This window comes from Oncorhynchus gorbuscha, linkage group LG21 (genome assembly GCF_021184085.1).
Source record: "Oncorhynchus gorbuscha isolate QuinsamMale2020 ecotype Even-year linkage group LG21, OgorEven_v1.0, whole genome shotgun sequence".
Taxonomy (NCBI): domain Eukaryota; kingdom Metazoa; phylum Chordata; class Actinopteri; order Salmoniformes; family Salmonidae; genus Oncorhynchus; species Oncorhynchus gorbuscha.
The window spans coordinates 60,089,846-60,104,845 of record NC_060193.1 but is presented as its reverse complement, the minus strand read 5'-3'; the positions used below and the strand labels follow the sequence as shown (position 1 = coordinate 60,104,845).

Sequence of the window (15,000 nt, the reverse complement as noted above, 5' to 3'; positions counted from 1 at the left end):
TCTACAGGCAACTATCTACATCTTACTGGTGTTGACATTGTGGGGACTCCTTCAAATCAGATCAGGGTTTAAATACTATCTGTTTTCTTTCAGATATGTGGAGCGTTTGAAAAGAGACAGAGGCATTGGGTCAATTGATTTGCACTTTTGGGATGATTCCATTGGTTCCATTGTACTATATATATCTGTTGTTTAGCTGGAATGGAATGTTTGTATCCTGTTCATTTGACTGTGATACTGTATGTGGTTGTGTCACCTAGCTGTCTTAAGATGAATGCACCTACTTACTGGCACTCTGGATAAGAGCATGTGCTAAATGACGAGAATGTCAATGTAAATGTTTTACATACAGATCTCATATGACTGTGTTTAATTATTATTGTAAAACAATATATTGATGTCACAAATGTAAATGTTTTACATACAGATCTCATATGACTGTGTTTAATTATTATTGTAAAACAATATATTGATGTCACAAATGGAAATGTTTTACATACAGATCTCATATGACTGTGTTTAATTATTATTGTAAAACAATGTATTGATGTCACAAATGGAAATGTTTTACATACAGATCTCATATGACTGTGTTTAATTATTATTGTAAAACAATATATTTTGATGTCACAAATGTAAATGTTTAACATACAGATCTCATATGACTGTGTTTAATTATTATTGTAAAACAATGTATTGATGTCACAAATGGAAATGTTTAACATACAGATCTCATATGACTGTGTTTAATTATTATTGTAAAACAATATATTGATGTCACAAATGTAAATGTTTTACATACAGATCTCATATGACTGTGTTTAATTATTATTGTAAAACAATGTATTGATGTCACAAATGGAAATGTTTTACATACAGATCTCATATGACTGTGTTTAATTATTATTGTAAAACAATGTATTGATGTCACAAATGGAAAAGAAAAGGTGACATTTCACTGTAAATCAGTAGTTCGACCTCTGAGAGTCAGGTGGATATTGTAGCATTTATCAAAACGAGTTCATTATTTGTCTCTCTGAAATGAAACCATCAAGTGATAGATTTAAAACAAATAGATGTCTGTTGTTGAACAACCCCCTGCCGATATGAGAGAGTGAAAAAAACCAATCTGTTTCATCATATGAGAGAGTGAAAAAAACACCAATCTGTTTCATCATATGAGAGAGTGAAAAAACACCAATCTGTTTCATCATATGAGAGAGTGAAAAAACACCAATCTGTTTCATCATATGAGAGAGTGAAAAAACACCAATCTGTTTCATCATATGAGAGAGTGAAAAAACACCAATCTGTTTCATCATATGAGAGAGTGAAAAACACCAATCTGTTTCATCATATGAGAGAGTGAAAAAACACCAATCTGTTTCATCATATGAGAGAGTGAAAAAACACCAATCTGTTTCATCATATGAGAGAGTGAAAAAACACCAATCTGTTTCATCATATGAGAGAGTGAAAAAACACCAATCTGTTTCATCATATGAGAGAGTGAAAAAACACCAATCTGTTTCATCATATGAGAGAGTGAAAAAACACCAATCTGTTTCATCATGAGATGAGTTTCATCATATGAGTGAAAAAACACCAATCTGTTTCATCATATGAGAGAGTGAAAAAACACCAATCTGTTTCATCATATGAGAGAGTGAAAAAACACCAATCTGTTTCATCATATGAGAGAGTGAAAAAACACCAATCTGTTTCATCATATGAGAGAGTGAAAAAACACCAATCTGTTTCATCATATGAGAGAGTGAAAAAACACCAATCTGTTTCATCATATGAGAGAGTGAAAAAACACCAATCTGTTTCATCATATGAGAGAGTGAAAAAACACCAATCTGTTTCATCATATGAGAGAGTGAAAAAACACCAATCTGTTTCATCATATGAGAGAGTGAAAAAACACCAATCTGTTTCATCATATGAGAGTGAGAGTGAAAAAACACCAATCTGTTTCATCATATGAGAGAGTGAAAAAACACCAATCTGTTTCATCATATGAGAGAGTGAAAAAACACCAATCTGTTTCATCATATGAGAGAGTGAAAAAACACCAATCTGTTTCATCATATGAGAGAGTGAAAAAACACCAATCTGTTTCATCATATGAGAGAGTGAAAAAACACCAATCTGTTTCATCATATGAGAGAGTGAAAAAACACCAATCTGTTTCATCATATGAGAGAGTGAAAAAACACCAAATCTGTTGAAAAAATCATTTCTTTCAACAATATCTGTTTCTCATTTCTCAACATTTCTGAAAAACAGATATCTGTTTCATTTTGAAATTAAAAAAACACCTTTTGTTATCATCACTCATCAGAGAGGAAAAAACACCAATCTGTTTCCGAGAGAGTTCATATGTTCATCATATGAGAGAGTGAAAAAACACCAGTGCTGTTTCATCATTGGAGGCGTGAGTGCTGTTTGGAGGAGAAAAAAGTGCTGTTTTGGAGGCGTGAGTGCTGTTTGGAGGCGTGAGTGCTGTTTCATCATTGGAGGAAAAAACATGAGTGTGTCATCATTGGAGAGTGAGGGCACCAATCTGTTTCATCTGAGAGAGTGAAAACCCATCCACCCTCCCATACTGAAGACATTACACCAATCTTTTATTTACAGAAAACAAGAGCAGAAAAAGCAGACTGTTTCACAACAAACAAAAAGCAACAATCCAGCATCTGGTGGAAATCACCAGGCTCAATACTGTAAATAATATTACTGATCTGCTATCAGACTCTATCTGTTTCATCACAGCAAATCCCATGCTAGGTTTCATCATATGGACTGTCAAAAAACATCTCTGTTTCATCTACACAGCAAATCTCATGCTAGGTAGGCCTGTCAATTTACATCTAAAAGAGTCAAACACAGCAAATGTTTCATGCTAGGTAGGCCTGTTTAATTTAAATCTCAGTCTGTTTCATCACAGCAAATCTCATGAGAGAGGTAGGCCTGAGAGAGTCAAAAACACATCTCAGTCATCTACACAGCAAATCTGTTTCATCTATGGTAGGCCAATCTGTTTTTGAAATCTCAGTCATCTCACACAGCAAATCTCATGTTTCATCATATGAGAGAGTGTAGGACTCATATCAAGTTACATCTCATCTGTTTCATCTGACAGAGTGAAAAAAATCTCATGCTAGGAAAAGGCCAATCAATTTATCATCTCAGTTTCATCATCTGAAAAAACACCATCTGTTTCATCATATGCTGAAGGTAGGCCTGTTTCATCATATGAGAGAGTGAAAAAACACCAACTGTTTCAGTCATCTGACACAGTGAAAAAACACAATCTGTTTGCTAGAGTGAAAAAAGGCCTGTTATCATTGAGAGTGAAAAAACACCAATCTGTTTCATCATACACCAATCTGTTTCATCACAGTTCACAAATCTGTTTGCTATGTAGTTTCATCAGCCTGTCAATGTTTCACATATCAGAGAGTGAAAAAACAGCAATCTGTCTCATCATATGAGAGAGTGAAAAAACACAATCTGTTTGAACATCTCAGTCATCTACACCATCTGTTTCATCAAATCAACAATAAAAGCTCAGGTCAACAGGACTGAAAAAGATACATCTCATTTTCAACCCTTCACATCAAATCATCACACGGAGATGACCGCTTCATATGTTCAGGCGTTTACTGTCTCAGTCATCTACTGTGCAAATCTGTGTTGCTGAGTGCTGTAGGCCTGCTCAATTTACGTGAGTGCTCAGTTGGAGATCTGACACTGTGCAGGCATCTGCATGCTGGAGCGTAGGCCTGTGGTCATTTCATCTCAGTCATCCACCCTCAAATACTCAAGACATTAGGACTTCAGTTTACATCTCAGAAATCACACCACACAAACAATCAGCAACCCAGCATAGGTGGAAATCACCAGGCCTGTAAATAATATTACTGACTGCTCTCAGACTCTCATCTACACAGCAAATCCATGCTAGGTAGGCCTGTCAATTTACATCTCAGTCATCTACACAGCAAATCTCATGCTAGGTAGGCCTGTCAATTTACATCTCAGTCATCTACACAGCAAATCTCATGCTAGGTAGGCCTGTCAATTTACATCTCAGTCATCTACACAGCAAATCTCATGCTAGGTAGGACTGTCAATTTACATCTCAGTCATTTAGCAGACAATCTCATCTGGGATGATTTACAGGAGCAATCAGGGATATGTGCCTTGCTCAGGGGCACATTAACAGATGATTTTTTTCACCTCTGGGATTTGAACCAACAACTTTTCAGTTACTGGCCCAACACTCTAACCACGAGGCTACCTGCCGCCCTGTCTGTCGCCAGAGATGATACAGTATGTATAGCCAGGTCTACGGTTTGACCAGAAGGCTGTGCCACTAATCTAGGGGCTGATAGTTGGCTTTTCAGGCAAAGTTATTTAGAACAACAGGCTATAACTTGACACACTACTTTTAAGACATAAAGGTTCCCAATTAATGAGCAAAACCGTCTTCGCTCCAAGGCAAGAACTTCTGAGGTAAAGTAACTGCTGCCTCTAGTGGACGGAGGTGTTTTGGAACCCTGGAGGAACCGTGTCTGAGATCTGACGGCTTCCTTTGGCTGTCTGACTTTAGCTCACCGGGCTAACACAGTCTCGTGGCCGGCAGGAGCAATCTGCTGCCTGTCTGACTTTAGCTCAGCGGGCTAACACAGTCTCGTGGCCGGCAGGACAATCGGGTTTGAACCCTCAGACTGTCACACAACTATTATAGAAGCAGGAGCAGTCTGCTGCCTATCTGGCTTCAGCTCAGCGGGCTAACACAGTCTCGTGGTGTGCAGGAGACATGGGTTCGAACTGCAGTCTGCCACCACCCTCTAGACGTAAAGGCTATCTGTCATGCAATCTGATGTGTTTGTTTCACAATCTGTGGTTTCCCCTGGCATGATAATTAACCCATTCTGGCCTAAAAGCAGCACATGATGACAATAAAACGCACACGCCAAATGAATAACAGCCTTTCAAAAGAGCCTTCCAACACAAACTCAGAATATTGTAATACGGAGGAAGTGGAGCTGCCTCTCCCTCTGTTTAATGGGAAAGACCAGTCACTTTCTTCCCCATAGAACTGCATAGCTGAGGCATCCTAGGCCTGGCAGTGAGGGGATCCAGCCACAACATATCATAGGGACCAGGGTGATCTGAGGCAGCAGTCTAATACTCACACCATGTTCACACTATCATGTTGACCTGAACTGTCAGCAGTCTAATACTCACACCATGTTCACACTATCATGTTGACCTGAACTGTCAGCAGTCTAATACTCACACCATGTTCACACTATCATGTTGACCTGAACTGTCAGCAGTCTAATACTCACACCATGTTCACACTATCATGTTGACCTGAACTGTCAGCAGTCTAATACTCACACCATGTTCACACTATCATGTTGACCTGAACTGTCAGCAGTCTAATACTCACACCATGTTCACACTATCATGTTGACCTGAACTGTCAGCAGTCTAATACCATGTTCACACAATCATGTTGACCTGAACTGTCAGCAGTCTAATACTCACACCATGTTCACACTATCATGTTGACCTGAACTGTCAGCAGTCTAATACCATGTTCACACTATCATGTTGACCTGAACTGTCAGCAGTCTAATACCATGTTCACACTATCATGTTGACCTGAACTGTCAGCAGTCTAATACCATGTTCACACTATCATGTTGACCTGAACTGTCAGCAGTCTAATACCATGTTCACACTATCATGTTGACCTGAACTGTCAGCAGTCTAATACCATGTTCACACTATCATGTTGACCTGAACTGTCAGCAGTCTAATACCATGTTCACACAATCATGTTGACCTGAACTGTCAGCAGTCTAATACCATGTTCACACTATCATGTTGACCTGAACTGTCAGCAGTCTAATACTCACACCATGTTCACACTATCATGTTGACCTGAACTGTCAGCAGTCTAATACCATGTTCACACAATCATGTTGACCTGAACTGTCAGCAGTCTAATACCATGTTCACACTATCATGTTGACCTGAACTGTCAGCAGTCTAATACTCACACCATGTTCACACTATCATGTTGACCTGAACTGTCAGCAGTCTAATACCATGTTCACACTATCATGTTGACCTGAACTGTCAGCAGTCTAATACTCACACCATGTTCACACTATCATGTTGACCTGAACTGTCAGCAGTCTAATACTCACACCATGTTCACACTATCATGTTGACCTGAACTGTCAGCAGTCTAATACTCACACCATGTTCACACTATCATGTTGACCTGAACTGTCAGCAGTCTAATACCATGTTCACACAATCATGTTGACCTGAACTGTCAGCAGTCTAATACCATGTTCACACTATCATGTTGACCTGAACTGTCAGCAGTCTAATAGCATGTTCACACTATCATGTTGACCTGAACTGTCAGCAGTCTAATACCATGTTCACACAATCATGTTGACCTGAACTGTCAGCAGTCTAATACCATGTTCACACAATCATGTTGACCTGAACTGTCAGCAGTCTAATACCATGTTCACACAATCATGTTGACCTGAACTGTCAGCAGTCTAATACTCACACCATGTTCACACAATCATGTTGACCTGAACTGTCAGTCTAATACCATGTTCACACAATCATGTTGATACTGTCAGCAGTCTCACACCATGTTCACACAATCATGTTGACCTGAACTGTCAGCAGTCTAACAATCATGCATGTTCACACAATCATGTTGACCATGTTGAACTGTCAGCAGTCTAATACCATGTTCACACAATCATGTTGACCTGAACTGTCAGCAGTCTAATACCATGTTCACACTATCATGTTGACCTGAACTGTACAGTGGCAGTCCAGAACCCTCCGGGTCTCTCCCTCTCTGGTCCAGAACCACAGACCCCTATGGGACCAGGGTCTCTCCCTCTCTGGTCCAGAACCACAGACCCCCTGGTCTCTCCCTCTCTGGTCCAGAACCAGACATATGGGACCATGTCTCTCCTCTCTGGTCCAGAACCAGACCCCCCCTGGTCTCTCCCTCTCTGGTCCAGAACCAGACATCATGCTATGGGACCAGATCCCTGGTCCAGAACCACAGACCCCCCTGGTCTCTCCCTCTCCAGAACCACAGGACCCCCCTGGTCCTCTGGTCCAGAACCAGACATCATGCTATGGGACCAGATCCCTGGTCTCTCCCGCTCTGGTCCAGAACTATGGGACCAGACCTCTGGTCCCTGCTATGGGACCAGATCCCTGGTCTCTCCCTCTCTGGTCCAGAACCAGACATCATGCTATGGGACCAGATCCCTGGTCTCTCCCTCTCTGGTCCAGAACCAGACATCATGCTATGGGACCAGATCCCTGGTCTCTCCCTCTCTGGTCCAGAACCAGACATCATGCTATGGGACCAGATCCCTGGTCTCTCCTCTCTGGTCCAGAACCCATACATCATCCAGCATATGGGACCAGATCCCTGGTCTCTCCCTCTCTGGTCCAGAACCAGACATCATGCTATGGGACCAGATCCCTGGTCTCTCCCTCTCTGGTCCAGAACCAGACATCATGCTATGGGACCAGATCCCTGGTCTCTCCCTCTCTGGTCCAGAACCAGACATCATGCTATGGGACCAGATCCCTGGTCTCTCCCTCTCTGGTCCAGAACCAGACATCATGCTATGGGACCAGATCCCTGGTCTCTCCCCCTCTCTGGTCCAGAACCAGACATCATGCTATGGGACCAGATCCCTGGTCTCTCCCTCTCTGGTCCAGAACCAGACATCATGCTATGGGACCAGATCCCTGGTCTCTCCCTCTCTGGTCCAGAACCAGACATCATGCTATGGGACCAGATCCCTGGTCTCTCCCTCTCTGGTCCAGAACCAGACATCTTGCTATGAGACCAGATATCATGGGAGAGCTAGGCCTGATTGGAGAGCATTGTGTAATTAAAAGCTTATAAATCTTAACAGCTATTGACTAAACACTCTATCCCCCGAGCATTGCAGATCTGCTTCTGATAAACACGTCTACATGGGATTTGGGAAAGACAGGCACAGGATTAAACACCTCCCCTCCGCCCCGCCCCCCGTCATCTCTGCACCCAGAGTCATTAACAGGGAGAAATTATTACCAGACATGTATGAAGGGGAAGGATATGTGTTGGGTGTCCTCTACCTCTGCCAACATAGGTCTCTCTCTCTCTCTCTGACACACACACACACACTTTAGTGTTCACAGCTCTTCGCCTCTCATCACACCAGTCCTGTGAGTTTGTCCAGTGACCAGTTGTCAGACTGATTGAATGGATGGATGTCTCTCAGTACATGAGATCTCCTCCTGATAACATCTGACGACATCACACAGCAGTGCCCTCCAGCTTTCATCCACACGACTAGACCAGAACAAGGGCTGTCACAAATGGCACTCTATTCCCTATGTAGGCTCCGGTCAAACCTAGTACACTATAGGGTATAGGGTGTCATTTGGAATGCATCCAGGGGCTGAGTAACCAAACAAAAACGTCCTGTACAAAAGAGTTGCTGTATACAAACCCCTCATTGAGAGAATTATGTCTGAATATTCCGGGAGCTCGGAGGATGATGGAAGGTTCACAACGCGTTAGGCTTGACGGAGTTGACATCTCTTCGTATATCAACGCCGTCAACGTGCTCTCTTAGACTGTTTACAGCTACTCGGTCATAGAGACTGTTGAAATGTATGACTGATGTAACTGATAAGAAGTGAACAATGCACCACTACGTGATATTTATGGTCTGGTGATGAAAAGGACCATATAGAAAAGGGGTTTTAAAAGATTTAACATGATATATGTTTCTATTTCTTATTTTCAAGTGTCTATTAGGTGTTGTTTCTTCCTCTTCTTGTTGTTATTAAAGATAATAATGATAACAATAATGATAATAATAATAATAACAATAATAATAATGACAATAATAATAACAATAATGATAATAACAATAACAATTGAGACCAATTGACACTCTTTACCATGGCACTTTGAGATTGAGTTTAAACTGCCAAACCCTTACGCACCACTGCACTTTGTATACCAGGGTTGGCTGGTCTTCTCTAGTCACTCGTAGACTCAGTCACTGGTATACTTTATTTACAAAGCCATTTTGGGTTTACTACCTTTTATTTGGGCATTTTTATTGCTCAGAAATGTGGTGGGAACTCTCTTCGTTTGCTGGACTTTATCCTGCTAACTGTTCCAAATGTCTGAACTGAATTTGGTAAAAAGGGCTTTTATGTCCTCTGCGCCATAAAACCCCAAACGTCTTGGAACACCTTACAAAATAGTTTTAAACTGGAAGAACCTGTACCGATTGGTGCTTTTAAATCACTGATGAATGATCTTGAGACTGATTCCCTGACCTGTCAATGTTTTTAATTAGCTGTTTTTGATTTTGTTAAACTATTGTGAATTCTATGTTTTTACTAGATTACTTTTTGTCTTGTTGTTTGTCTGTAATTTTTGTAATGTCTTGGTGCTGCCTATCTGGGCCAGGACGCTTCTGAAAAAGAGATTTTAAATCTCAATGAACCCTTCCTGGTTAAATAAAGGTTAAATCAAATAAATAAAATAAATAAATAATAACAATAATGATAATAACAATAATAATAAGAATGATAATGATAATAACAATAATAACAATAACAATAATGATAATAACAATAATAATAACAATGATAATGATAATAACAACAATAATAATGATAATAACAACAATAATAACAATGATAATTATAATAATAACAATGATAATTATAATAATAATAATGATAATAACAATAATAATAACAATGATAATGATAATAACAATAATAACAATGATAATGATAATAACAATAATAATAACAATGATAATAACAATAATAATAACAATGATAATGATAATAACAACAATAATAATAATGATAATAACAATAATAATAACAATGATAATGATAATAACAATAATAATAACAATGATAATGATAATAACAATAATAATAATGATAATAACAATAATAATAACAAATAATGATAATAACAATAATAAAATGATAATTATAAAGATTTTGCTCTTAGAATCAGTGACTTGAGGAACGTTGGAGATCCTCCAAGGAACCATTTCTTGTCAATGCTTCATATTTGCACCTTCGGTTAGTTGAGGGGTTCTTGGAGGACCCTTTAATGCCACCCTGTAGTGGAGGTGTGGCTTAGTAGGGCGTGGCTTTAAGATAGATCTTTTATGGTCTCCGTTAGAGTAAATATCATTGTTGTTCATCTGTTCTGTTGTATTGCCGTCACATGTTAAGGTTGAACACTAACCGTTTGGTAGCTTCAATGAGGCTAAACGAGGTGTATGACTTCCTCAAGAGCCTATGCAAATTCCAAAGTTGGAATAGTTGCCACTTTATTACTATATGTAATCAGCAATGTTATATTATTATTATATTAGAATATGTAACGTGCATAAATTTTCAAGGAACATTATAATTTGCTGTGTACAAAATTAACATGATGAACAGGAATGACATTTATGCTAACAAGTGACCAAAAAATGTGGAAGCCACGTCTCAAATAAGCCACGCCTCTAATCTGATGTCACCTCGACAATATCGTATTAAAAATGTTTTAAAAACTTGTTGGATATGGCAGGGCTAGCAAACTATCCCAGATTACAAAGGGAAACCCAGCTGTGAGCTGCCTAGTGACACGAGCATACCAGACGAGCTATATGCCTTCTATGTTCGCTTCGAGGCAAGCAACACTGAACCATGCATTAGAGCACCAGCTGTTCAGTACGACTGTGTGATAATGCTCTCCGTAACCGATGTGAGCAAGACTTTTAAACAGGTTAACATTCACAAGGCCAGACAGATTACCAAGACGTGTACTCATAGCGTGCACTGACCAGCTGGCAAGTGTCGTCACAGACATTTTGAACCTCCCCTGACCCAGTCTGTAATACCTACATGTTTCAAGCAGCCCACCATAGTCCCTGTGCCTAAGAATGCCAAGGTAACCTGTCTAAATGACTATCGCCCCAAAGCACTCACATCTGTATTCATGAAATGCTTTGAAAGGTTGGTCATGGCTCACATCAACACCATAATCACACTCACCCTGGACCCATTCCAATTCATATACTGCCCCAACAGATCCACAGATGACGCAATGTCATTTTTTGGTGCCTTTTTTCACCCCAATTTTGATATTGTCTCATCTCTGCAACTTCCCAACGGGCTCCAGAGTGGAAGGTCGAGTGTCCTCCGAAACATGTCCCACCAAACCGCGCTTCTTAACACCCGCCCGCTTAACGCTAAAACCAGCCGCACCAATGTGTCGGAGGAAACACCATTCAACCGATGACCAAGGTCAGCCTGCAGGTGCCCGGCCTGCCACAAAAAGTTGCTAGAGCGAAATGAGTTAAGTAAAGCCCCCCTGGCCAATTGTAAGCCGCACTATGGGACTCCCGATCAAGGCCTGGGATCGAACCCAGGTCTGTGGTGACACCACTAGCAGTGCCTTAGACCGCAGCCCCACTTGGGAGGCCCCAGATGATGCAATCTCTATTGCACTCTTACACTACCCTTTCCCACCTGGACAAGAGGAACACCCATGTAAAAATGCTGTTGTTGACTACAGCTCAGCGTTCAACACCATAGTGCCCTGCAAGCTCATCACAAAGCTAAGGGCCCTGGCACAGAACACCTCCTTCTGAAACTGGACTTCCTGACGGGCTGCCCAGAGTCGGTGAGGGTAGGCAACAGCACATCCGCCACACTGACCCTCAACACAGGGGCCCTCAGGGGTGGGTGCTTAGTCCCCTCATTTACTCTGTTCACCCATGAATACGTGGCCGCGCATGACTCCAACACCATTATTAAGTTTGCCGACAACATGACGGTGGTAGGCCTGATTACCAACGACGATGAGACAGCCTATAGGGAGGAGGTCAGAGACCTGGCAGTGTGGTGCCAGAACAACAACCTCTTGTGTATACTGTGCATTCAGAAAGTATTCCGACCCATTTCCTTTATCCACATTTTGTTACGTAACAGCCTTATTCTAAAATGGATCAAATAAAACATTTTTTCTCATCAGTCTACACGCAATACCCATAATGACAAAGTAAAAACAGGTTTTTGCTCATTTTTGCTAATTTATTAAAACTAGAAATACCTTATTTACAGAAGTATTCAGACCCTTTGCCATGACACTCCAAATTGAGCTCAGGTGCATCATGTTTCCATTGATCATCCTTGAGATGTTTCTACAACTTGATTGGAGTCCACCTGTGGAACATTCAATTGATTGGACATGATTTGGAAAAGGCACACACCTGTCTATATAAGGCCCCACAGTTGACAGTGCATGTCAGAGCAAAAACCAAGCCATAAGGTGGAAGGAATTGGCTGTAGAGCTCTGAGACAGGATTGTGTAAAGACACACATCTGGGGAAGGGTACCAAAAGATGTCTGCAGCATTGAAGATCCCCAAGAACACTGTGGCCTCCATCATTCTTAAATGGAAGAAGTTTGGAACCACCAAGACTCTTCCTAGAGCTGGCAGGCCCGCCAAATTGACAAATCGGGGGAGAAGGGCCTTGGTCAGGGAGGTGACCAAATACCCGATGGTCACTCTGACAGAGCTCCAGAGTTCCTCTGTGGAGATGGGAGAACCTTCCAGAAGGACAACTATCTCTGCAGCACTCCACCAATCAGGCATTTATGTTAGAGTGGCCAGACGGAAGCCACTCCTCAGTAAAAGGCACATGACAGCCTGACAGCCCGCTTGGAGTTTGCCAAAAGGCACCTAAAGGTCTCTCAGACCATGGTCTGATGAAACCAAGATTAAACTGTTTGGCCTGGATGTCAAATGTCAATTCTCGAGGAAACCTGGTACCATCCCTACAGTGAAGGATGGTGGGGCGGCAGGGTAGCCTAGTGGTTAGAGTGTTGGACAAGATAACTGAACGGTTGCTAGTTCAAATCCCCGAGCTGACAAGGTACAAATCTGTCGTTCTGCCCCTGAACAGGCAGTTAACCCACTGTTCCTAGGCTGTCATTGAAAATAAGAATTTGTTCTTAACTGACTTGCCTAGTTAAATAAAGCTTAAAAAATGTTTTTAAATGGTGCTGGCAGCATCATGCTGTGGGGATGTCTTTCAGCGGCAGGGACTGGGAGACTTGTCAGGATCGAGGCAAAGATGAACGGAGCAAGTACAAAGAGATCATTGATGAAAACCTGCTCCAGAGTGCTCAGGACCTCTAAGCAGAAAAACTCTAAGCACACAGCCAAGACAACGCGGGAGTGACAACGCAGGAGTCCCTGATGTTCTTGAGTGGCCCGGACTTGAACCCGATTGAACATCTCTGGAGAGACCTGAAAATAGCTGTGCCAAGCTTGTAGCATCATATCCAAAACAACTCAAGGCTGCAATCGCTGCCAAAGGTGCTTCAACAAAGTACTGAGTAAAGGTGCTTCAACAAAGTACTGAGTAAAGGTGCTTCAACAAAGTACTGAGTAAAGGGTCTGAACAAAGTACTGAGTAAAGGGTCTGAATTTTTATATAAATGTCATATTTCCGTTGTTTGTTTTTTTGCACATTTGCAAAAATGTACAAAACCCTGTTTTTGTTTTGTCATCGTGTGGTATTGTGTGTAGATTGATGAGGGGGGGGGACAATTGAATCCATTTTAGAATAAGACTGTAATGTAACAAAATGTGGGAAAATCAAGGGGTCTGAATACTTCCCCAATACACTGAAGTTATCATTACTCAATGTGAATGTATTATTACTTACAGTCTTATTACATCTTTTACTTTTCTATTATTTGTCTATTTTCTGGTTCTCTGCATTGTTGGGAAGGGCCTTAAGTAAGCATTTCACTGTTAGTTTACACCTTTATGAAGCATGTGATGAATAAAAATAGGATTTGATTTGAATGTACCATTTAACTGTATGCTTAATGAGGGAGACACGCCCATGGTAAGAGGCCTAGCTTTTGCATGTACTGTATTACATAGAATCAAATAACGTTCAAGTAGGAAGATGGTAAGGGGGCATTTCATTGTCATTTTTTTAAATAGTCAAGCCCTGAAGTGTTTTATTTTGGGAGAGAGAAATGGACAGAAAGCTGTCGGAACAACGTTTTTCTCTCCACTTGGCATACTGCAGTGAAACCAAGTTTATCCAAATGAAACCGGCATTTTGATGGAACCACTAAATTACTGCTGTTGACATTTTTGGGGACAATAGGCTTCGTCTTGCTGAGAGCAACGCTGCTCTTTCTCTCGCTGTAAAAACGTTTGAGCAAAAAAGGTACCCTGTCCACTCATTAGGCGAGCTTATAATTGTTAAAATTTTAGCTGACATTTTTTTAAATTAAAGGTTGTAGAGATTTATGCAGGGTAGGGTGATTATTTATTCACCTTATGGTGCAAGACAGCTTGCTCAGTCCGGTTGCTCATTCGTTTGTCTTCAACATATGAACATTCAAACGCGCTAAAATTCCTGAATTTGACCCGTGACTTTTTTCCGAAAAAACATTTAAATGCAGTTGAGAATATACACATGGAAAAGTATTGATACGTCAACGTCTCAATCAAAAGGTAGGTCTATAGGCTAGACCTATAGCCAATGGTTTGACTCGGGACACTACGCCTTTTACTTGTATAAATTACAAGTTGAAATAAAACTCTAAAAGAAGAGTAATAAGTCAGTAGCAATACATTTTCAAACTCCAAACGAAACTAATTTCACTAAGATAATGCATGTTGGATAGCTAGCTACGCAATGTGATAAATTGTCCTAAATGAATTCGCATGGAAAATTACAAATTGATATAGGCTCTACCTGATACTAACCCGTGCTAAATGTATTTTGCATTCAACACAGTGAGCTCGTCTTTGTTTTGCGTAATGATTTAATCAGAACGTGCACACTCCTC

At 40.8% G+C, this 15,000-nt stretch overlaps 1 protein-coding gene across 2 annotated transcripts in view; it reads right to left on the bottom strand.

Moving 5' to 3' along the window:
- LOC124008933 (DNA-binding protein SATB2-like) overlaps positions 1-15,000 on the bottom strand; it is a 70,668-nt gene that overhangs the window by 54,697 nt on the left and 971 nt on the right. The window lies entirely within an intron of this gene.